At 36.9% G+C, this 26,517-nt stretch overlaps 1 protein-coding gene across 3 annotated transcripts in view; it reads right to left on the bottom strand.

The window, feature by feature from the left end:
- The window catches only part of CTNNA2 (catenin alpha 2), a 1,201,677-nt gene extending 1,181,385 nt beyond the window's left edge, over nucleotides 1-20,292 (bottom strand). For all 3 annotated transcript variants that reach the window (XM_058429034.1, XM_058429035.1, XM_058429037.1), the window contains exon 1: nucleotides 20,147-20,292. The gene's annotated coding sequence lies outside the window, so the exon portion shown is untranslated. The remainder of the gene's footprint in view (nucleotides 1-20,146) is intronic.
- Nucleotides 20,293-26,517: the final 6,225 nt, after the last annotated feature.

The raw sequence follows: 26,517 nt of genomic DNA, 5'->3' as shown, positions 1-26,517 counted from the left end.
CACATGTGGGTAGTTTAAACTAATTAAAATTAAATAAAATTTAAAACTTAATTCCTCAGTAATACTTGACACATTTCAAGTGTTCAACAGCCATATGTGGCTAGTCTTATTGGTGGAACAGAAATAAAATTTAATTGTTGGAGAAATTCTATTGGACAAAGCTGCTTTAGAAACTTGAAAATAAGGTTAAAAAGTATATTTTATTTAACTTCTTTATGTTATTTCTAGCATTCTTTATCTCAGTAGATCCAAGTTTTTGTCTAAAATCATATTGTTTCTGCTTATTTTCCTTTAACATTTTTTGTAGTGAAAGTTCACCACATGATAACATTTCTCAATTCCTGTTTGTCTGAAAAAGCCTTTTTCTTTTTCTCCATTTTTGAAAGATATATTTGCTAGATACAGAATCCTTGATTGACTTTTTTTCCTTTCATCACATTAAAAATGTCACTTCATTATTTTCTAGCACACATAATTTCGGATGTGAATATGCTATAATTATTGTAGTTTATTATGCATGTAATGTACATTTTTTCCCATCTATGCCTTCAAGATTGTATTTATTTTGTTTTTTGGCAGTGAATATGATGTGTGTGTGTGTGTGTGCATTTGTGTGTGTACATGTGAGACAGAGGGAGAGAGACAGAGAGATTGAAAATGTATGTGTGTAAGCTTATTTGGTATTCTCTGAGTTTCTTGGGTTTGTGATGTTTTTGTCTTTTTTAAATTTTTCAAAATTGTTGGGTATTACCTCAATGCTCAAATAAATAATTTTAAATGTGGAAGCAACTCTAAACCGAGGAATAGGTAGAAGCTGGAAGAGTTTGAGGTGCATGCTAGAAGCTTAGATTGTTATAAAAAGAACTTTTAAAGGTGATTCTGGTGAGGACGCATGAAGAAAAGAGAAGAGCTAAAGACAAAGCCTCCATTTTCTTGGAGAATACAAAAGTAATCATGAACAGAATGTTGGCAAAGATATGGGTGGTCAAGGTCATTGTCATGAGGTCTCAGACAGAATCAAGTGACGTTATTATTGGAAGCTAGAGGAAAGGCAATCCCTGTTACAAAGTGGCAAATAACTTGGCAAAATTCTGTTCATGTTCTAGTGTTCTGTGGAAGGTAGAACTTGAAAGCAATAAAAATGTATATTTAGCAAAATTAAGTCGGATATTTGGCTGGTGAAAATTCTAAGCAAATTGTTGAAGGTTGTTCAGTTCCTATATAGTAAAATGAGAGAAGAGAAAAGTAACTTGAAGGTAAAATTATTAAGCAAAAAGAACTAGAACTTAAATATTTAGAAAATTCTCAGCCCATCTCTATTGCAAAAAGTGAGAAAGCATGTTTGGAAGACAACAGTAAGGGTGTAGCCAATTGACAGTTTGATAAGGAGATTAGTATGGGTATGAACTACAGGCTTACCAAACCACCCCTGTAGAAAAACTGCTAATTTGAACTGAAAGGGGCAAAAAATGGGATGAAATGAAGAAGAGCTGTTAGATTTCTTGAATTCTGTGTGGTAGGATTATAGAAATATTCAGCTGCAAATGGGCACTATTCTTCAAGACAAAGAAAGAATGACCACCAAGGTGATTCAGAGGTCATCAAGTCTACTTCCTTGGTTTCGAGGGGTGGGACCATTGTCTTTCTTTCAAAACGCCGGATGGATACTCTCCAATGCCCTGGGAGTAGGCCACCTGGCAGACAGAGCTCTAGAATTGAGAATCCTGCCTGGCAGGGCTGCACGTGCATTACCACCACCTTAAGGCAAGGCATGAAGCCAAAGAGGATTATTCTTAAGCCTTCAGTTCTCATAGAACTTGCCTTGCTAGCATGTGGACTTACTTGAGATTTATCACCCTTTTCTTCTTTCCTATATCTTGCATTTGAAAAGGGAATGTCTACCCTTTGCTTGTTTTGGAAGCACATAACTTGTTTGATTTCACAGGTTCACAGCAGGAGAAGAATTTCACTTTAGGATGAATTAGACATGGGGTGTCACTCATATCTGATTTGGATGGATATTTAGATGAGACAATGAACTTTATATTCTTGTCTTGATGCTGAGAAGGATTAAGACTTTGGGGATGTTGGAGTGGAATAAATGTATTTTGCATGTAAGAAGAACATGAATTTTAAGGGGCCAGGGTCAAATTCAATGGAATAAATGTGCCTCCCCACAACTGATATGTTAAAATCTTTTTTTTTTTTTTTTGAGACAGTCTCGCTCTGTCACCCAGGCTGGAGTGCAGTGGTGTGATCTCAGCTCACTGCAAGCTCCGCTTCCTGGGTTCACGCCATTCTTCTGCCTCAGCCTCCAGAATAGCTGGGACTACAGGCACCCACCACCATGCCTGGCTAATTTTTTTGTATTTTTAGTACAGACGGGGTTTCACCATGTTAGCCAGGATGGTCTCAATCTCCTGATCTCGTGATCCGTCCGCCTCGGCCTCCCAAAGTGCTGGGATTACAGGCGTGAGCCGCCGCGCCCGGCCGATATGTTAAAATCTTAACCTCCGATGTGATGGTATTAGGAGGTGGATTATGAGAATAGAGCCATCATGAATGGGATAAGTGCCCTTATTAAGGGAGCCATGAGAGTCGTCAGTCTCTTTCGGAGGATATAAGGAGAAGCTGGCTTTCACAACTCAGAAGAGAACCCTCATCCAAACCCAAACATGCTGGTGCCCTGGTTGTCCAGCCTCTAGAACTGTGAGAAATAAAATTCTGTTCTTTATAAGCCACTCAGACTATAGTATTTTTAATAGCATCTCAAACTGACTAAGACACATACAATGGCAGCAATTCAAATTCCAACATCTAATAATCACATGGCAGCCTCATCCACACTTGAACCTGATTTAGATACATGTGGACGAGTCTGCCATGTGAAGAAGGCTAGGCTAGCCTTCTAGAGATGCGCCACAGCCAACAACCAGCCTATACAGTTACTTTTCTCATAAAAATTTCATTATGCCATCTATCTTTATTATATGAATTGTTACAAACCTTCAATTATTCAACAAAATTCTGTGATATCATTTGACCTTTCTTTAATATGGATCCTAAATATAAATGCAAACTCAGGCACTGAAAATATATGGTTGTATTTCATGAAGTGACATTAAGAAGATTAACCTTTTAGACTATCAAACATGCAAAAACACAAATGTAAGATTTTGCAGGAATGTTAGAGTCACCAAAATATGTCTGAATGACTCCGTGTATGCACCAAATTTCATTATACAAACAGTGTTCCACATCAATGAGAGTAAAATAAGAAATATCTGCAACTCAATTACAATAATTGATTCCAAATCAGAGGTGGACACAATGGATGCATCAGAATCATTCAAAGAAGTGATTCATCGATGATTCCGTGATGCATTCCTAGGAAGACAAACATCCAGCATGTCAATTTCATAAAAAACTTCTCCAGTATTTGATAACTATTACCAGTGAAGAAACAGTATTCTGGCTCAAGATGGATGTTTCCTAAAGTGAAGTCTATCATATTAAATGCACAACACTCTAAAGCTAAAGAAAGCACTCTGCAAAATTAATACAGGCTGCTCCATTATTGAATTGCTTGCTTTTGTAATATCCTTTCTTGCCTTCCTCTGGTTCTCAGTTTCATATTACCTCTGGGCTACTCTGGATTTACAGTTTTATTGAGAAAAGCTTTTTATTATTGTTATTATTTTTAGAGACAGGGCATTGTTTTCTTGCCCAGGCTGGACTTAAACTCCTGGGTTCAAATGCTCCTCCCGCCTAAGCCTCCTGAGTAGCTGGGATGCCCAACATTATCTGGGAAAGCTTTCGATGTTGTATCGTAAATTACTGCTGCTTGATATCACTGGCCTCCTAAATAATCTGATGTGTATTCACTTTTTCTGATACTGATATAACCATTTTTAAAACTTTCTTTAATCATGTCATCTGCAAACAGGGACAATTTGACTTCGTCTTTTCCTAATTGAATACCCTTTATTTCTTTCTCCTGCCTGATTGCCCTGGCCAGAACTTCCAACACTATGTTGAATAGGAGGGGTGAGAGAGGGCATCCCTGTCTTGTGCCAGTTTTCAAAGGGAGTGCTTCCAGTTTTTGCCCATTCAGTATGATATTGGCTGTGGGTTTGTCATAAATAGCTCTTTTCATTTTGAGATACGTCCCATCAATAGCTAATTTATTGAGAGTTTTTAGCATGAAGGGCTGTTGAATTTTGTTGAAGGCCTTTTCTGCATCTATTGAGATAATCATGTGGTTTTTGTCTTTGGTTCTGTTTATATGCTGGATTATGTTTACCGATTTGCATATGTTGAACCAGCCTTGCATCCCAGGGATGAAGCCCACTTGATCATGGTGGATAAGCTTTTTGATGTGCTGCTGGATTTGGTTTGCCAGTATTTTATTGAGGATTTTTCCATCGATGTCCATCAAGGATATTGGTCTAAAATTCTCTTTTTTGTTGTGTCTCTGCCAGGCTTTGGTATCAGGATGATGCTGGCCTCATAAAATGAGTTAGGGAGGATTCCTTCTATTTCTATTGATTGGAATAGTTTCAGAAGGAATGGTACCAGTGACTCCTTGCACCTTTGGTAGAATTTGGCTGTGAATCCGTCTGGTCCTGGACCTTTTTTGGTTGGTAGGTTAATAATTATTGCCTCAATTTCAGAGCCTGTTATTGGTCTATTCAGGGATTCAACTTCTTCCTGGTTTAGTGTTAGGACGGTGTATTGTGTCCAGAAATTTATCCATTTCTTCTAGATTTTCTAGTTTATTTGTGTAGAGGTGTTGATAGTATTCTCTGATGGCAGTTTGTATTTCTGTGGGATCGGTGGTGATATCCTCTTTATCATTTTTTATTGCATCTATTTGATTCTTCTCTCTTTTCTTCTTTATTAGTCTTGCTAGCAGTCTATCAATTTTGTTGATCTTTTCAAAAAACCAGCTCCTCTAGTTCTTTCAATTGTGATGTTAGGGTGTCAATTTTAGATCTTTCCTTCTTTCTCTTGTGGGCATTTAGTGCTATAAATTTCCCTCTACACACTGCTTTAAATGTGTCCCAGAGATTCTGGTATGTTGTGTCTTTGTTCTCGTTGGTTTCAAAGAACATCTTTATTTCTGCCTTCATTTCATTATGTACCCAGTAGTCATTCAGTTTCCATGTAGTTGAGCGGTTTTGAGTGAGTTTCTTAATCTTGAGTTCTAGTTTGATTGCACTGTGGTCTGAGAGACAGTTTGTTATAATTTCTGTTCTTTTATATTTGCTGAGGAGTGCTTTACTTCCAACTATGTGGTCAATTTTGGAATAAGTGCGATGTGGTGCTGAGAAGAATGTATATTCTGTTGATTTGGGGTGGAGAGTTCTGTAGATGTCTATTAGGTCCATTTGGTGCAGAGCTGAGTTCAATTCCTGGATATCTTTGTTAGCTTTCTGTCTGGTTGATCTGTCTAATGCTGACGGTGGGGTGTTAAAGTCTCCCATTATTATTGTGTGGGAGTCTAAGTCTCTCTGTAGGTCTCTAAGGGCTTGCTTTATGAATCTGGGTGCTCCTGTATTGGGTGCATATATAGTTAGGATAGTTAGCTCTTCTTGTTTAATTGATCCCTTTACCATTCTGTAATGGCCTTCTTTGTCTCTTGATTTTTGTTGGTTTAGACTGTTTTATCAGAGAATAGGATTGCAACCCCTGCCTTTTTTTGTTTTCCATTTGCTTGGTAGATCTTCCTCTATCCCTTTATTTTGAGCCTATGTATGTCTCTGCATGTGAGATGGGTCTCCTGAATACAGCACACTGATGGGTCTTGACTCTTTATCCAATTTGCCAGTCTGTGTCTTTTAATTGGAGCATTTAGCCCATTTACATTTAAGGTTTATACTGTTGTGTGTGAATTTGATCCTGTCATTATGATGTTAGCTGATTATTTTGCTCGTTAGTTGATGCAGTTTCTTCTTAGCATTGATGGTCTTTACAATTTGGCATGTTTTTGCAGTGGCTGGTACCAGCTCTTCCTTTCCATGTTTAGTGCTTCCTTCAGGAGCTCTTGTAGGGCAAGCCTGGTAGTGACAAAAATCTCTCAGCATTTGCTTTTCTGTAAAGGATTTTATTTCCCCTTCACTTATGAAGCTTAGTTTGGCTGGATATGAAATTCTGGGTTGAAAATTCTTTTCTTTAAGAATGTTGAATATTGGCCCCCACTCTCTTCTGGCTTGTAGAGTTTCTGCTGAGAGATCCGCTCTTAGTCTGATGGGCTTCCCTTTGTGGGTAACCCGACCTTTCTCTCTGGCAGCCCTTAACATTTTTTCCTTCATTTTAACTTTGGTGAATCTGAAAATTATGTGCATTGGAGTTGCTCTTCTCAAGGAGTATCTTTGTGGCATTCTCTGTATTTCCTGAATTTAAATGTTGGCCTGCCTTGCTAGGTTGGGGAAGTTCTCCTGGATAATATCCTGCAGAGTGTTTTCCAACTTGGTTCCATTCTCCCTGTCACTTTCAGATATACCAATCAGACATAGATTTGGTCTTTTCACATAGTCCCATATTTCTTGGAGGCTTTGTTCGTTTCTTTTTCTCTTTTTTCTCTAAACTTCTCTTCTCACTTCATTTCATTCATTTGATCTTCAGTCACTGATACTCTTTCTTCCAGTTGATCAAATTGGCTACTGAAGCTTGTGCATTTGTCACGTAGTTCTTGTGCCATGGTTTTCAGCTCCATCAGGTCATTTAAGGACTTCTCTACACTGGTTATTATAGTTAGCCATTCATCTAATCTTTTTTCAAGGTTTTTAGCTTCTTTACGACGGGTTCGAAATTCCTCTTTTTAGCTCAGAGAACTTTGATCGTCTGAAGCCTTCTTCTCTCAACTTGTAAAAGTCATTCTCCATCCAGCTTTGTTCCGTTGCTGGTGAGGAGCTGCATTCCTTTGGAGAGGGAGAGGCGCTCTGATTTTTAGAATTTTTCAGCTTTTCTGCTCTGTTTTTTCCCCATCTTTGTGGTTTTATCTACCTTTGGTCCTTGATGATGGTGACGTACAGATGGGGTTTTGGTATGGATGTCTTTTCTGCTCGTTAGTTTTCCTTATAACAGTCAGGACCCTCAGCTGCAGTTCTGTTGGAGTTTGCTGGAGGTCCACTCCAGACCTTTTTTGCCTGGGTATCAGCAGCAGAGGCTGCAGAACACAGAATATTGCTGAACAGCAGATGTTGCTGCCTGATTGTTCCTCTGGAAGCTTTGTCTCAGAGGGGTACCCAGCCATGTGGGGTGTCAGTCTGCCCCTACTGGGGGGTGCCTCCCAGTTAGGCTACTCGGGGGTCAGGGACCCACTTGAGGAGGCAGTCTGTCCGTTTTCAGATCTCAAACTCCATGCTGGGAGAACCACTACTCTCTTCAAAGCTGTCATACAGGGACATTTAAGTCTGCAGAGGTTTCTGCTGCCTTTTGTTTGGCTATGCCCTGCCCCCAGAGGTGGAGTCTACAGAGACAGGCAGGCCTCCTTGAGCTGTGGTGGGATCCACCCAGTTCGAGCTTCCAGCCCACTTTGTTTACCTACTCAAGCCTCAGCAATGGCGGACGCCCCTCCCCTAGCCTTGCTGCCACCTTGCAGTTCGATCTCAGACTGCTGTCCTAGCAATGAGCGAGGCTCCATGGGCATGGGACCCTCCAAGCCAGGTGCAGGATATAATCTCCTGGTGTGCTAAGACTATTGGAAAAGCGTAGTATTAGGGTAGGAGTGACCTGATTTTCCAGGTGCTGTCTGTCATAGCTATCCTTGGCTAGGAAAGGGAATTCTCTGACCCCTTGCACTTCCCGGGTGAGGTGATGCCTCGCCCTGCTTTGGCTAATGCTCGGTGGGCTGCACCCACTCTCCTGCACCCACTGTCCAACAAGCCCCAGTGAGATGAACCCGGTACCTTGGATGAAAATGCAGAAATCACCTGTTTTTTATGTCACTGATGCTGGGAGCTGTAGACTGGAGCTGTTCCTATTTGGCCATGATTGTATATTTAGAAAATCCCCATCGTCTCAGCCCAAAATCTCCTTAAGCTGATAAGCAACTTCAGCAAAGTCTCAGGATACAAAATCAATGTGCAAAAATCACAAGCATTCTTAGACACCAATAACAAACAAACAGAGAGTCAAATCTTGAGTGAACTTCCATTCACAATTGCTTCAAAGAGAATAAAATACCTAGGAATCCAACTTACAAGGGATGTGAAGGACCTCTTCAAGCAGAATTACAAACCACTGCTCAACGAAATAAAACAGGACACAAACAAATGGAAGAACATTCCATGCTCATGGATAGGAAGAATCAATGTCATGAAAATGGCCATACTGCCCAACGTAATGTATAGATTCAATGCCATCCCCATCAAGCTACCAATGACTTCCTTCACAGAATTGGAAAAAACTACTTTAAATTTCACATGGAACCAAAAAAGAGCCCGCATTGCCAAGAAAATACTCAGCCAAAAGAACAAAGCTGGAGGCACCATGCTACCTGACTTCAAACTATACTATAGGGCTAAGTAACCAAAACAGCATGGTACTGGTACCAAAACAGAGATATAGACCAATGGAACAGAACAGAGCCCTCAAAAATAATACCACACATCTACAACCATCTGATCTTTGACAAATCTGACAAAAGCAAGAAATGGGGAAAGGATTCCCTATTTAATAAATGGTGCTAGGAAAACTGGCTACCTATATGTAGAAAACTTAAACTGGATCCCTTCCTTACACCTTATACAAAAATTAATTCAAGATGGATTAAAGACTTACATGTTAGACCTAAAACCACAAAAACCCTGGAAGAAAACCTAGGCAATACCATTCAGGACATAGGCATGGGCAAGGACTTCATGTCTAAAACACCAAAAGCAATGGCAACAAAAGCCAAAATTGACAAATGGGATCTGATTAAACTAAAGAGCTTCTGCACAGCAAAAGAAACTACCATCAGAGTGAACAGGCAAGTTACAGAATGGAAGAAAATTTTTGCAGTCTACTCATCTGACAAAGGGCTATTATCCAGAATCTACAAAGAACTTAAACAAACTTACAAGAAAAAAACAAACAACTCCATCAAAAAGTGGGCAAAGGAAATGAACAGACACTTCTCAAAAGAGACATTTATGCAGCCAACAGACACATGAAAAAATTCTCATCATCACTGGCCATCAAAGAAATGCAAATCAAAACCACAATGAGACATCATCTCACACCAGTTAGAATGGCCATCATTAAAAAGTCAGGAGACAACAGGTGCTGGAGAAGATGTGGAGAAATAGGAACACTTTTACACTGTTGGTGGGACTGTAAACTAGTTCAACCATTGTGGAAGACAGTGTGGTGATTCCTCAGGGATCTAGAACTAGCAATACCATTTGACCCAGCAATTCCATTACTGGATATATACCCAAAGGATTATAAATCATGCTGCTATAAAGACAAATGCACATGTATGTTTATTGCGGCACTATTCACAATAGCAAAGACTTGGAACCAACCCAAACGTCCAACGATAGACTGGATTAAGAAAATGTGGCACATATATACCATGGAATACTATGCAGCCATAAAAAAGGATGAGTTCATGTCCTTTGTAGGGAGATGGATGAAGCTGGAAACCATCATTCTGAGCAAACTATCGCAAGGACAAAAAACCAAACACCGCATGTTCTCACTCATAGGTGGGAATTGAACAATTAGAATACTTGGACACAGGGTGGGGAACATTGCACATTGGGGCCTGTCGTGGGGTGGAGGGAGAGGGGAGGGATAGCATTAGGAGATATACCTAATGTAAATGATGAGTTAATGGGTGCAGCACACCAACATGGCACAAAACCTGCACGTTGTGCACATGTACCCTAGAACTTAAAGTATATATATAAAAAAACAAAACTTTCTTTAAGCCTGGCCATGCTGTCTTATGATAACATTATTTTTCCAAGTTCTATCTTTCTTTACATAAGGCAATGAAAGAATGTTTCTATTTCTACCATTCTACAGTGAAGGTATATTTGGAGGGCAAGAGAATTGCCTCTTAATAAGTGGAACTAGAGTGCTTGACTATTGAGAACATATGGATCTCTGGGCACAAGCTACATTAATGCTGATGATTCTGGTAATGGCAACCCTTCTGCTCTCAAGATCTCAGAATGATCTTTTGAGAACTTCAGGCTTTATTTTCCACATAATCACTTTCTTGAAGTATTACTGAAATCTTTGCTTCCAAGGTATCAGGTAGTTTTCACATTATTTTTTTACAACATTGTTGAGCCAAGAAGAAAGGTGAATGGTCCTGCTCACTTAAGATTATATCCAAAGAAAGAATGTTCTAGGTGGCTGCCCTCCCAGCAGAAGTTAAACACTATATATGAATTTTAAACAGAACCCATCACTATATATGTCAACTCACCAAAGTGTCCTAATGCCTAAACACATCTCAGCTACATCAAGAGCAGTATTTTTTTTTTTTTTTGAGACAGAGTCTCACTCTGTCAAGTGCAGTGGTGTGATGTTGGCTCACTGCAACCACTGCCTCCTGAGTTCAAGTGATTCTCCTGCCTCAGCCTCCCGAGTAGCTGAGATTACAGGTGCACATCATCACACCTGGCTAATTTTTGTATTTTTAGTAGAGACAGGGTTTCACCATGTTGGCCAAGCTGGTTTTGATCTCCTGACCTCAGGTGATCCTCCTGCCTCAGCCTCCCAAAGTGCTGGGATTACAGGCATGAGCCACTGCGCCCAGCCAAGAGCAGAATTTATTATACCTTTATGTTAGCACAGTTTTCCTCCTGTCCTCAAACCTAATTCTATGTGACCAGTTAATAGAATAGAGAAGTTATCTACCCAGCAAGGGCTGGTAAGCATTGATATTCTAGCGAGTTTCACTACATAATCACTTTAAAATGATGTGATACCTGAATGACTCTTCCTAACTGGGGAGACTGGCATTAAAAGGACACATCCCACCTTCCACTCAAAATGTTCCAATACAGTGAACTTTCCAACCATAGAAAAAATAGCAACACGGGCAGCATGTACTCTATCTGTATTTCTGTCTGTATTCATTGGCTTTTCAACACTAGAGTCAGCACCTGGCACAGATTAGCAACCAATACGTTTACTGAGTTCTACTAAATAGAACTTGCTGCTAAAAGGTACATCTCTGTTCCCCTCCTTGCCTTTAAATCATTCAACCACACATACTTAATAATTATCTATCTGCAGCAGGTACTATGCTAGGTACTATAGACACTGCAATGAACAAAACAGACATATTTCCTGTACTGACATAGCTTATAGGTTGCTTTTTTGTGTCGTATACTCTGGCTGCTTCTCTGAATCTAGGTAGAAAAATATTGTGCCACAAGAGAGTCACTTAAGGAATAAGGGCCTTAGGGATTTACATCATTTGTAACTTAGTTCTCCAAAAAGGACTGACCATGTGGACCAAACCAGATCAGCTGTTCCTGGAGGCTGTCATTCCACAATTCTTACTGGGAAGGCAGTGCCTAGAACACTCTTTCTTTGAATTTCTAGATAAATTATCTTGAAGAGGAGCATGTCTGTGTCTTTTATTTCCCCAGGAAATGTTTGAGAGTGATATGCTTTTTGAGCCCTTACATATCTGATAATATTTTTCTGTTATCTTTACATAAAAATAACAAGTTGACAGAATACAGAATTCATCAATCATAAGTCTTATCTTTTATATCTCTGTAGGTAATTTCTCCAGTTTTCTGACATTTATTTTCATTACAGAAAAATTTGAGAACAATCTAAATTTGTTCTTATTTTTAACTTTTCCCTTTCATGTTGGTAAAATTCTTTATCACTGAAATTAATAAATTTAACAACATACAATTCACACACTGTACATTTGCCTGTATGAATCTCTCATTCTCATCGCCTCAAAATTTTCTCTTTAATTAAAAAAAGTTTTGCTATTGTACATTGGCTACTGACTTTGCTCTATCTAGTATTGTTAGTTCTTAAGCTAGATCTTTACAAATTATCTTCTGAAGTAACAATTTATTCTCTCATTTTCATGTTTTTATTCTTTTTCTTCATCAATTTTACCTTTATATTGCTGATTTGACTTTATGTTCTTTTCAAGGTAAATCTTTATTTCATATCTGTGTTTTTGGTCTCCTTAGGGTCACATGTTAACTTGTGACCACTGATGGACAGCCAGACTTTTTCTGGTACCTTTGCTCTCCTTCTTAGATAGGTGTGATGGCCCAGCTAAATCATTCACATATAGCCGGGGTGCCTGCCCAAGTCTTGGTTAAATGAGTAATGAATGTGGATTGGTGTTGATATAGAGACATTTATATGAGGTGGGGACTGAAGCCACCTGGTTCCTGCTTCTTCAAGGACTCCCAAACATGGTATCAACATAAACTCTATGAAAATCCTCGTGCTATGCACTCAAATGTCTGATACCAGCCAGGTCAAAGATGAGATTCTGCAGCATCATAACATAAGCACTCACACACTGCCAGGGAAACTCTCTTCTGAAGTATCCAAGTGAAGAGCAAAGAGGACTTTAAAATGCCTACTTATCAGTAAAAACAATTGATCATTCATTTATTTTTCAAAATTGGAGTTTAGAACAAGCACATTTCTTGTGTCTTAAATGATACAGACAAGTTTCACAAAGTAACTCTGAAGATAATTTAGAAGATATTTCAAAGCCATTTTTGCTCACTCTGCCATTGTAGATAAAAATTACTGGGCCATGGCCAGGAACGGTGGCTCACGCCTATAATCCCAGAACTTTGGGAGTCCGAGGTGGGCGGATCACTTGAGGTCAGGAGTTTGAGACCAGCCTGGCCAAAATAGTGAAATCTCATCTCTACTAAAAATACAAAAATTAACTGGGCGTGGTGGCACATGCCTGTAATCCCAGCTACTTGGGAAGCTGAGACAGGAGAATTGCTTGAACCCTGGAGGTGAATGTTGCAGTGAGCAGAGATAGCGCCACTGCACTCCAGCCTGGGTGACATAGCAAGACACTGTCTCAAAAAGAAAAAGAAAAAAAAAATACTTAATGGGCCATGGGGCAAAGAAGGGCATGATGGGAAACATAAACAGTGCAGTTTTTAATGTTCCTGGTGTATGTAGTGTTGAGGAGTCTAAGTCTAAGGGGGTGACCATGTGGGTGAGGAAGAGAGAAATCTGAATCCTTTTCCATTAAAAGTCTGGTGTTGTGCTGGCCAAGCCCAGACGTAAGGAGAGTAGAGAATGGGAAAAATCATTCTGGCAGCATTGTGGATAAAGGATGGAATGAAGGCTGAAAGCTTATTTAGGAAGCAATAATTCGGGTGAGAAATTGGCCTACTGTGGCAATGTGAATAGAGAGTGAGAACATTTTTAGATATTTAGGTAATAGAATAAAAACAACTTAGCAACCAACTGATTGTAGGAGAAATATATAAAAAGAGCTTAGAATAACTTCCCTTTTCTGGACTAAGTGATCAAATTGATGTTGAAACCAAAAGGGATATTCAAAAAAGGGGAGATTTTGAGTTGAAAGAGGGTGTGAACATAGAACACAATAAATTCACTTTGGACATATTAAGTTTAAAGCACATATAGTTAGACTGAGGTGATTATTTCGTGATGTATATATATATCAAATTATAAAATTATGCGCTTTAAATATATACAACCCTTATCAAATATATTTTAATTTAAAATCAATAAATATAAGGTTACCAGGTAGAGATATTCAACAAGATGCTAGATATACGGTCTAGAATTTTAGAGAGAGAATTAAAAAGAAGATACAGATTCTGAGGTCATCAGTATATTACTACCTGGAAAGATGACAAAAGAAGACACTAGGCAATGTCCTAGGTACACAGGGTACAACAGTAGAAAAAGAGACCAAGTCCCTACTCTGGGAAGATGACATTCTATTAGAAGAAGAAAAGCAATAATCAAATAGGAAAACACATAAGTTGTATAATTTTAGACTGTTGTTTAAAAAGGCTAATAATAAAGGATGCTAAAACGTAAGAGTTGAATGAACAGAAAAAAAATTATTTGCAAAGAACCAAGAAGGAGAAGTTGAACTGAGTAGGTGAAGAAAAATCAAGGACCAGAAGTGACATGTCAAAGAGGAGTGATCAAAAGAACCAATGCTAAAGATATTAAACAATCAGTAAATTTTCTTCTTGATTGTGTTCAAGGGTTTATGGCTCTGTCTTTGTAATCAGAGCTGCCGGAGAGAGAGCATATGGAGCTCTGTCTTTGCCATTCTGATTGCTGATTTTAAAACAAATCTTACCATATTTTTGATGTCTCATTCCTAAAATGTTCCTAAGAGTAAAACTGAGTAATTCTAAAGGAATTTAAAATTATATATTCTTTATCCAAGTTGATTGTAGCTATCTCATTTCTCAGGCAAGGAAAACTTATCCCTCAGGACATGTGGAAGAAAATGGATATATCCTGATGTTTCTCTCTTCGAATAAAAAAAAATCCTTTTCAGTTACAATACTTGCATATTCCTCTATTTGAAACTATTTTTTCCTAAAAATACAATTTGTCTGTATGTTCGTAATAATGTTAAAAGTAAACTAAATTATTTTCTGTTCCTAGAACTATGAGTAGAAGTTCACAGTAGCAAGTTATTTTTATTTGCAATGCAGTTGTTTGTCTTAGATGTTGAATGTAACACCTTGAAGAGTCTTCTGAGGTATATGGTTTTGTTCTTCAAATTCATTATTTAGTTGCTTCTCTATGTTGCTTAGAACAGAATCCGTGTGAGAAGTTTTCATCTTGAATGTACTTAATATGTAATTATATTTTAAATTCTGTCAGGTTTTACTAGTACTGTTAAAGCATTTAAGTGTGCATAAAAGCCCAATCGTTTTATCCATTTCCTTTTTCCTGGGAAAGAATTGGAGTGTCAGGATAGTTATATTTGAATTAGCTGTAATCCAAGCAGAAGCTTTTCTGTGGCATGCATTTTTTAGAAATGGCAGGGGAATAAGTTCAACAGTGGGCAGCATCACTTTGAAAACATGATTATTAATCTTTTTCTGAGCAAAAATACAATAAAGAAATTGGTTCAGCAGGATGAGAGCCTAAACATTTTTGTATTTGTTGCATGGTGTGAGATGGAAAATAAAATGGGTAAGTTTATAACCAAAATTCATTCTCCCTAGGAAGTTTTCACTGTAAAGCATGGCAAATATATAATAAACTTTTATTTTTCCTCTTTGAACTTGAGAGAGCACCAACCCTTCACCTTGTTAAGTACAGAGAAAATAATGGCCTTTTGATGGGCTCGTGCTAGGTTGAACTAGAAAACCACATCATTAACAATCCTATTGTGATGGAAAAATAAGTGAGTGGAAGAATTTTGTTATACAGCTTCCAAGTGTTTCTAATAAAAAATCTCACTAATACACACAGACGACAACTATCTAGCAAAACTACTGCCCTAGAAAGGCACAAGACATTCATGCCTACTCACTCTAGTCATGTTTGGTGTTGATCTTATAGAGCAACGTTAAGGAATTATATTTCTTTTCTTCAAAATTCACTCAGTTTGTAAAAAGAGAAGACTTCATGACTCTTACAAGAAATAAAATGATACTGTTTTAGTGTTTTATTAGGTGATATATGAATAGTTAAATCACGTGAAGACACAAGAAATGATCACTTCCAAAAGCTCTGAGAATCTATAAGGAACTTTCTATTACAGGGCAAAGTAGCACTGTATCTTCTATTGAGGCTTTGGTCCTAAACTTTAAAACTAATTCCTCCTGAGATGCTTAATTCTATGGAAAGCTTAACTACATCGACTAAGTGTAGGTTACCTGAACTTAAGGTTTGCTCTGGATATTTCCAGCACAGATCCTGCAACTGCATCTTATTTTGTCACTATAATATGAGGGAAGGGTGCTGATGCCAGGAACTGTCTGTTTGCCAGCAGCGGCTAGAGGGAACTAGTTTGGTCCTATGCGTCAGACACTTTTAAGTCAGGGTACTATCTCCTGGGATGAAATGCTAGTTGAGAGTAAATGGAGAGGTAGGGGAAGGGAGAGAGTGAGGGAGAGTGAGCAAGTGGGCTTATGATTTTTTACTTTAACATTGTCAATTCTCCCTCCATTAACTCAATGAACAATATAATGTTCTTAAACTTAGTCAACCTACTGCACTGTCCCTTTTTTTCCCTCCTTAGGGAAATACTCACGGAGTTTCCGTAACTAAGGTAGGCAGAAAAAGAGCTTTGATATCTCCCATGAGGCTAACTGACAACATATATGTTTCTCATATAAGCCTTATAACTGGGCTGGCTCTGGTTTCATTGGATATGTGATTCAAATGCTCATAAAGTTCAACATAATAGAAGGGAATTAACATTTTATTTTCCCCCCAAATGACCCACTTATATTTATAATCATTTTTCTTTCATGTTTGAAAATCAATATTTCATTTTTTTTCTATTAGAAAAATGTACCAGGTCATTCAACACTGTGAACTGTAGGCCTCAGAAATGTAATAATTAAAATAAATGTTTTATGAATGCATGTTTGCTGTGGACTTTGGAAAGGGAAAATTTCATGGTAGCTCTTCTATTCCTCACTAAATTTTAATAAACTTGTTATTCCAAAATATTTCCCTGAACACATTGAATTCTAATTTTTTTTTTTTTTTTTTTTTTTGAGATGGAGTCTGGCTCTGTCGCCCAGGCTGGAGTGCAGTGGTGCGATCTCGGCTCACTGCAAGCTCCGCCTCCCAGATTCATGCCATTCTCCTGCCTCAGCCTCCCAAGTAGCTGGGACTACAGGCACCCGCCACCGTGCCTGGCTAATTTTTTTTGTATTTTAGTAGAGACGGGTTTTCACCATGTTACCCAGGATGGTCTCGATCTCATGACCTCGTGATCTGCCCGCCTCCGCCTCCCAAAGTGCTGGGATTACAGGCGTGAATCACCGTGCCCGGCCGAATTCTAATTATTTAACCCTTTGAAATGTCCTGTTTTCACTCCATTTGTAGTCTAACACATATACCTGAATTGTTTTTGTTTCCTTCTTTCCACAAAGGTAAAAACAAATAAAACATGAAATTGCTCTGTTCTGGGCAGAACTTTGGTGCTGAGATTGCAGGTTTAACAATTTCAGCATCCTAACCAAGTGCCGTTTTACTGTCCAGATTTCAATTGTTCCAAGAGTAGGAAAAAAAATGTTTTCTAAAACATATGCCAGAATTTGGGATAATAGTGTGTCCATGTTATAAAATACACACAAAATGCAACAGAATCTACAAGCTGATGTCAATTTGTCTTGGAGAGATTAGAGAAATTCAAAGCTTTCTCAAAAGAAATAACATACAATTCCATTCTATTTTAATACAGCACCAAATGAGATGTAATTTTAAATACTTAAAACATAACCACAAAATAACTTTAATAGATTTGGAATTGTATTTAATAGTTGTGCATTTAATTCATGCAAATAAAAATATAAATTAAACGGCTTTAAGAATCTTTATTAAAGGATTCAGCATTAACTGCCGAATATACAAAAGTTTATGAAAAAAATCAAAGGACTAGATGTAGAATCTCAACATTTTTAGCACTGTAGAAGTCTTTAATGAGCAAAAGACGGTTTCAGTATTAGGGGATATTATGAGCTGACTGATTTAGAGGTTTGGGGTTTACTCACATTGAAGTAAAAATAGTTACTCTCTTAATGTGACCTCTTACCTGGACACTCTCAACCTTTGTAAGATATTTCTAGGTCTAACTTGTCATATTTTAAAGTAATTTAAAATAATGTAAATATGTAATTTTATAATTTAATAATTTAAATTATAAAATTATTAAATAATTTAAATTATAATTTTATAATTTAAAGTAATTTAAAGATGTAATTTTAAATACTTAAAAAACAACCACAAAATAACTTTAGTAGATTTGAAATTGTATTTAATATCTGTGCATTTAATTCATGCAAATAAAAATATAAATCAAATGGCTTTAAGAATCTGTATTAAGATTCTTACCTGTATACTCTCAACCTTTATAAGATATTTCTAGGTCTAACTTGTCATATTTTAAAGTAATGTCCTGGATATTATCCCTAAAAAATTCTATAATTCATGCCTAGTTTTTCTCACTTCTCCAAATTTCAAAGTTCAGTAGTGAGAAAATAGGTCACTGTATCTAAGTGTATGAAACATTGTATATGGCTAAGTGATCTCCAAAATCTTGTGTATCTTACGGGCCATACTAAGGAAATGGACAGAGTTGTAATGACATTCCTTGCATGCAAGAATATTTGTATGACTGTTTCTTTGATTGCCCCAAGTGGGTCAAGGTCCTGGCAGGAACCTAGTTCTATACAAACCAGGTTTTTTGGAGAGCATTTAAAAAATATGTTTGCAAAGGTACGTGTAGGTAATAGACAACAACAAGGGAGAGTGGAGTACCCACAAACTGGAGAGGGAAGGTTGACATTAGCCCTAAACAGAAATAAGGATTGTGTTTGCCAGCAGCTTTCAATAAAGTCTGTGGAGAGAGGGTGGCCTGACAGGAACCAAGACCTTTGGCCATGGGATGCAGCCAGCCCATGGCAACCCCACAGACAGGGAGCTCAGGCATGACTGCGACGACCTTACTTTTCTCCTTTCCTTCAACTGCCCCACCCAACCAAAAGCTCCAATGTCACAGAGTGAAGAACAGATGTGTAGGAGTATAAATATGCTATTTAGCACATATCCCAAACTATGCCAACATCCCTGTGTTCTCGATTTTGACTATGCGTATGGAGGATATATGATTGAAGAATAATTTTTGCCTTAGGTTCAAGAATACTTAATTATGCCTTATAATGCATGATGAGCATAGTCATTTTTAAGTCACTTAGTCTTCTGACCTCACTCAGACACCGCCTTTATTTTTTACTGTTCTAGCTTTAAAATCAACTTTTCTATCATTAACTCATTCAATGACATCTGTTCTCCCCACTCTACTATTGAGGCACTGTGTTAAGTCTACTGGTAAGGAGATGAACATAACACAGTCTTTGCCCCTGCACTGTCCAGTAGTCAAGATTTATATAAAGATAAAAACTCCCAATATTACAGTGTAACAAGAAAGATATGAGCATATATTCACAGGTCTGCCTCTATGGAGTGTCTAATTTGCAGTAATGTTTTATAGAAAACAAAAACTTTAAATCTGCCTTCAAGACAATTTCGTTTCTACTTATTTAATAAAATGGCAACCTGATTATGATTAGGTTTCTCTTATGAGTCTGCATGTAAGAAATAATGGCTGGCTACGTAGACTCAATCATTTAACCTCTAAAAAATTTATTTTTCATCTGAGCTTGGTTAATGTGAATCCACACTGGAAAGACAGATCTAAAGTTAGCATGGTAATATTTTGAGACTTTATGATTTGAATAGGATTTCAGAGCAGGGTTATTTCTACTAGATATTTTAGGCCATTTTTAGTGATCTCTTAGGAGGAAGTGAGCAAATGTTTTCCAACATTTTGTGCCATTAATTTACTATTTAAATTATTATATTATTGGCACAAAATGAAAGAAGCATGAGTGAATTATGAAAGCATAAAATGTGTGACTGTGTGTGTGAGAGGGTGTGTTAGATGTAGATTGCAAGTACTAGAAATGTAATACAATTGACAAATAATTATATACATTGTGAATTATACATCAGAGTTCAGTTTGTTTTATAACAATATAATATGGTAAATTACTCACAGGATAAAACATACAAATAAAAAAAGAAACTGAAAAATGGGAGAAATTGGGAGGGAATCACCATATCCTAGGTGTTAAAAACAATCTTGCAAATGAAGAGTATCAGCACCATGGAGAGTGACACACACCCATGAATCCTTTCAGTCATGTCTATGACCTAGGATTAGGTTCTCTTCCTGATACTATTTCTAGTAACTTGACAGACCCTTGTGCAACTTCTTTCCATCAGAACTGAGGGGTTTTATCTATAAGATAATAAATCTATATTTTAAAACTAGCTTTTAGCACCAGAAGTCTTTATTATCTTGTACAGAAGCCCATTATCAGGGTAACTATTTTGGTTTGAAAGGTGATGTAGGGATCATATCTATTCTACTTACCTCTATTTCTCTGTCTTTGTCTCTATGGCCTCTCATGCATCTCCAAAGAACACAATTTCGTTAATCACTGAACCAATAATCTGATGAATTATTTCAGTTATAGCATTCTTGGGATTAAAGCAGGAGTAGGTTGGCTGAATACTAAGCTTGTCTTCAGTCTCGTTTGGATTAAATGACCCAGCCTCCTTTTCTGAAAAAAAAAAAAAAAAAAAAAAAAAAAAAAAAAAAAATGTATACTGTTTGTCCTGTAAAGTACTGGCTGGCCACACCTATGGAGGGAAATATCTGAACCTACCACTTATAGAGAGCCAACCATACGTAATTTTCTGAATGATCATGTGTGACTTGATTTGAGCAGGTTTGCTTCTATCTCAGATAGATCCTCCATGTACTACCACAGAGGATTCACTTATCTGTTGGCACAAATTTTTAACAGCTTGTAAATTTTCATGGCTCCTGTTTACACATTTCATTGTCACATTTATAGCATGCCAATTCCTTGAATTAAAGTACCAGAGCCAGGGGGCATATTTAAATTTTTTATTTAAAAATGATACTGCCTACCTTGCCATTTCTTTTAGGCAGAGCTATTGCTTTTCAGTCTCTTAGCTGAACTTATTTGAATGCTTTAAAGCTAACATCAATTTTCTACTAAGCAATGTCCAGGAATATGCTCAAAGTGTACATAGTATTTATATAAGACATTAATTGTTAAAGTAAACATTTTCATGGATGCAGCTATTCCTGAAACATAGCTGATATCCAAGACAGATGTGAATGCACACCAAATCACGACTATACAGGCATTCCCAAAGTGCTCAGTTTAAGTTAGCAATATGGTTCCAGTTTCTCCAAATTTTCCAAATTTTAATGTTTCAGGAAGATAACTTTTTAATTATTACAAATTAGTTTTGATATGGCAGAAGATGGTACACATTTTTATTCTCCTTTAATGATTTTAGGTGACAGTGGTTATCCTTTGAAAAACTACTTAATTACTTCTTCGTCTCATCCCCAGACTCCTTCTGAAAATAGAATCAATATAAGTTATAATAGAACTCAATGAGTGACTAGAATGATAATGAAGAATGCATTAGGAATCTTTATAAATGGGATGTGAATGCCCAGTTCAATCTAGTGGAGGCTTACCATGCTGCCCTTCAGATGTTTGAAAGCTCTATATTATTTAGCAAGACCACTAAATGTGGCTTATCTTTCAAAAGAAGGTGCAAAGATTAATGCAACTCACCAAATGGCTGAAGTAAATGACCATGATGATGTGTGCTTTTCCAAAATTTGTTCCAAATAGGAAAGTGGAGTTAACAATATTGAAGCAATGTATTGACCTTTATTTTAAACGGAGAAAAAAATCTCTCTTAACTATAATATTTAGATAATTATTTTTATTACAGGAGTGAATTATGCACCACGGTTATATTTCACCAATATGTAGATGCTTTGCAGGAAACGCTATGAAAAAACATACGACTTTCATCTGAGGCATTTCTTTCCTTCAAGCAGAGGCTGGAGATATTTTAACTGTGAGGTTTCATTGAAGATATGTCTAGTGGTTGAGGTATGAAGGATTCTCCAAAGTAAGTGACTAAAGTGTGATTATTGGCTGGATACATGTTAGGCACTTAGAGACTGATGTGAACCTTGTGTCTCAATCAATGGAAGGCACTTTTGCCTTCTCAGCTATGCATTTACTTCTTTGGGGCAGTGATGAAGGGACATATTATTAATATTTTTATGGCTTTCTTATACTTCTTGCAAACTAATTTAATGTTGTTAAGTAGCCAGAAAAATCAAGAGGAAATATGTTTAAACACTCTGACAGTGTTAGACTGCCTCCTTGGAGGAAGCTAAGAGAGTTTTCAAAACTCCCCCATACTATTGGGTAAAGGAAATAATCATTCCAAAGTTTGAGGTTTTACTCGTGAAGCCATTTGGCTACCAGAGTATCTAGATGTTGTTCATTGAAAAATAGTTGTGATAGTTTGGATTGTACAGTTTGTATACATATATATAAAATACAAAATATAATATTCACTATATCTAGCATACAATATAATATATACATTTAATATATATTTTAAGACATGTATTTGAAAAATATTTTATATATATAATACATATATATAATACATGCCAAATAATGATATTTAAAGATAAAAAGAATGAATAATTTGGTCTTTGAGTGTGATAGAGTCTTAAACTGATATCCTTGTCTACTGAACTAAATTCACACTGGTTCTCCCAGGAATGCTGGTTCTCCCAGTAATGCTCTAGATTTCTGACTTTAGGAAAATCACTCAGTATTTTTTTTAACTCCAGTCTCTTCATCTGTAGAGTGAGATTATATTACAAACCAATGATTACTAACCTGTTGACCATATGTTCCTGAGGGTTGCTGAGTTTTAAGTTCTCAATTCCAAATTGGCACCAATCTTTATTTATAAATATCTAATGACTGCTCATAACACATTGAAATGTATTTAATGTAATAAAATTTTTCAAAAACGTATCTGAATTTACAGTGGCTATTTGTTATAATGTAATTTCTCAATCACTTGACACTAGCAGAATCTGCAGATCTGTAAGATTTTTGTTTTGATCCTAAAAGGATCCTCACACTTGAACACATTTGGCAATCACTTGAAAAAATTACCATTCAAGTCAGTTCTAACATAGCACAGTAAGTCCTTGAGTAGTGTTTTGTTCAATGTTGTTTTCCTTTGTTGAGAAATAAAACTAACTCTCAGCTGGAACCATTGTTTGTGGAGTTTGCACATTCTCCCCATGTCTGAGTGGGTTTTTACCTACTACTCTGGTTTCCTCCCACATCCCACAGATGTACACATTGGTGAATTGGCTGTCTACATTGTCCCCATCTGGGTGAGTGTGGATGTGTGTATGAGTTTGCATTGCAATGGGACATTGTCCTGTTCTTGACTTATGTCCTAAACTGCTTGATGGGCTCCAACCACCTAGACCAGGAACTGGAATACATAGATAATAATTATCTTGTTTTCATTCATCTTTCTTAAATGTAGGAATAACTCACATTCATTTCAACATTTAATGTAGAAGTGTTTTAGTCTTTAGATATTTGGTGATATTTTGTGACCAGAAATATGTCATAGGAATTTAACTCTTGTTTGTATCAATTAGCTTATGGTAAAATTGGTTTATTATACAACGTTTGCCTTAAAGTTGAAGTTTTCAAGAACCTACTGATGACATTGAGAATTTACTGTTGTCTAGAATTTCAACATAATTTCATCATGTCTATTATAACTTGATTCAAACAAAAAGTATACCTAGTAAAATGAATTCTATCTTATGGAACAGTTTTATACTATATAACCTCTAAAACTCAAAATGTGATCCTTTTCATGGCCACTGTTAGAGTGGCCATGTTAGACAATGCCTTGGTTTATTACACTTACAATGTTTGACATAAGAAAAGACAAAGAATCCCATAAGTAAAGCATGGGAGTGTTGACCCAGTGGATGCAGAGCAGCCCTTTGGTTATGTATGATTCACATACCAGTGGACCGTAGCATGATTCTTTAATGTTGAATCTGATATACATTCCCTTCTTTAACATTTTAGTATCCAAATAATAATTAGGCAAATGTGACCAAGACAGGTGGTCACATTTCTTTTTGACTCATGATAGTTAAAAAAAAAAAAAAAAAAGGAAAATGTTATCATGATCTTTCTATCTTTAGTGGGCCTCTCTGCTATGTCACATATTTCTGAGACCTTGTCATTCTGGAATCCATAGAGTGTCACATTAATAATTGTTTGGTCTCAGACATCTCTCATAGAATTTTAAAAACTCCTATCATCCCACCAATTTTCTTCTAACAGGTACTGGAAGAAACTGGAATAGAAATATCTGTGCGTTGAAGACTCGTTGGAGTAACGGCACACATAATGTCCTAATTCTAAGAACTATCCTTTAAACCCCAATCCTGCATTTGTATATCCATATATGTTGAGTATCACCCCACACATTTACCCATAAAGGATCTGACCTCAGTTTAGTTGATTACGTTTTCTCTCATACAAGTTTTTTAATGGGAGCAATGGAGTGCTGGTGCATTAATGGCTCTGGAGCTAAAAGTTCATGTGGAATAGCAAGGTAGTGCTTATTTTCCACAGTACTCTTAGTGAAACATAAATGGAAGTTTGCAGAGGGAAGGAAAGCAATATGTAGTGATAAAAACACATAAAAAACAGAGGTAAACTGTTTTCTGAAGTATTTTTTCCTCTATCCAGTAAACATTGATGGTCCTTCTTTTATTTTTTAATGAGTTGCCTTTCTATGTGCCAATATATTCCTCCTCTTCCTTTTGCTTATTTGAATGAGAATTTCTTGCAACAGAAAAAGTCTTTATTACCTAACCCAAACTCTCATATGCTAAAGGATAAGCCCATCATAGTCTACTTGGTGGTGTTGCTAATACCACCTTTTTGCTTCTGATGTTGGCATGAGACCCATTCCTTTCAAGATCCCTGGGGAATGATTCCACCTGTATAACAAGGTCTATTATCTCTTTTCCACTCTAAAGAATTATGTACATTTCAATTTCTTATCATTTCCATTCTCTCATACTGAAATGGGAAAAAATGATCTCCCTTTTTACTTTGCTAATAAGCTCACAAAGTCCTCCTGCCTTGTACTCCCAATTTCCTGTAAAGATTTTTGTAATCTGGACCTTTCATTTTAAAACCCCTTTTTGGGGGGAGTGGGGATAGAATCCCTTTCTTAAAACACTGAGGAATGAGTCACAGGAGCTATCTTGAGGGCCAACTTCAGTAGACTGCATCATGCGGTTTCAAAATATGTCTGCTTCAATCAAAACCTACTGACAGTGAGTCAAATGTGTATTTTCTGATTCCCTTCCCTTAGGATAACTTACTTCTCACAAGGCCTCTTGATTGTTCATGCACATAAACTCTGATGGATCCATTTCAACAATTTTAAAAACGTAGACAAGTCTGAATCCACAGAATTGCAGACTTTCATCTCTCAAGCTTTGATTTCTGTTGAACCATTTTGATATTAACTCTTCACGGCATAAATTAACTATATGTGTCTTTGAGAAGCCAGAAGACCTGTCACAAGAACTAAAGCTGTCAATTACCTACTGCTCATCTTCAAGCCTGAATATTGGTTTAGTTATGTATTTCTAGACTTTGTATTCTGTCAACCTACTCTGTTCACTCCATGCTAAAACTCACAGATATCAACTGCTGCCTATAATCAAATGCTCTTCACTGGTCTCATGGTAGCTATTTTCAGAGTCATACTGGAGGTCTAAGGTCTTCTGTTCTGTGTCAACTTCTAATTTGGTGAACATGCACCTTGTATTTACCTGGATCATTTTTAAAAATATAAAAATTATTTGAACACAAATTAAAAGTTTTTGATTCCTCAAGTTACAAAATAAATGCATAAATATATCAAAACATAATACATACATAATATGTGGCTTATTTTGAAGTTGTCTGAAGGTAAAATAAGAAAAATCTATCTACACTTGAAGAAACAGTTCATAAAGACTACAGATATTATATAATAAATGTCTTTAAAAGAAATCAAGATCTAAAAATACAGAGTTTCCTCCACAAATTTGCAAAACTCTGTGATAAGGTTTAGAATAGCTTATTTAAGATTCACCAAGGTTTCATCAGAGCTGTTATGAGATTTTTTAAAATTATTTTTATTTCCATAAATTCTAGATTTATGTGTTATATATCTAGGAACATAATTTATACTGTCTATAAGAAAATCTACTGAAACATTCCTAGCCTACTATTTCTGGAAATTAACTTCAGGATGTTAGAATGTCTGGATAATATTTCCTCTTCCTTTCCCCATTCCTGCCACAGAATTGCTTATTATCTGATGGGAACCAAAATAATTCGGTATTATTTACAAAAGGGCGTTGAGATTGATATTTAACTTCTTGCCCCTCCTCCAGTTAGATCAACGCAGCCAGAAACTCTTACTGTACAAGTGGTGGTTTCCATATGGTAATGGGAACAGTCCACTCAATTTAGATTCAAATGTACTGGTCATTTATTGTGAGCTGAGTATTGGGTAAGCACTTTTACATAAAGTGTGGTTTGCAACCCTGAGAGAAACTAGGTAGGGCTCATGCTCCCTTTTCAGATGAGGTCACCCAGCTGGTGACTGTATTTGAAACCCAATGTCCTTGACAGTCTATGTAGCTCTGCTTTAGAGGGAACAGCCTGGATGGCAGGTAATAAACTGCATGAGGACCTCATTAGGAGGCTCTGTGCTTAACCTTAAAAGGTCACTTTAGATCTCCAGTACATTAGGCAGTTTCTT

The sequence above is a fragment of the Hylobates moloch genome, unplaced genomic scaffold (assembly GCF_009828535.3).
Source record: "Hylobates moloch isolate HMO894 unplaced genomic scaffold, HMol_V3 SCAFFOLD_15, whole genome shotgun sequence".
Taxonomy (NCBI): domain Eukaryota; kingdom Metazoa; phylum Chordata; class Mammalia; order Primates; family Hylobatidae; genus Hylobates; species Hylobates moloch.
This window is presented reverse-complemented; position numbering and strand designations above follow the sequence as displayed.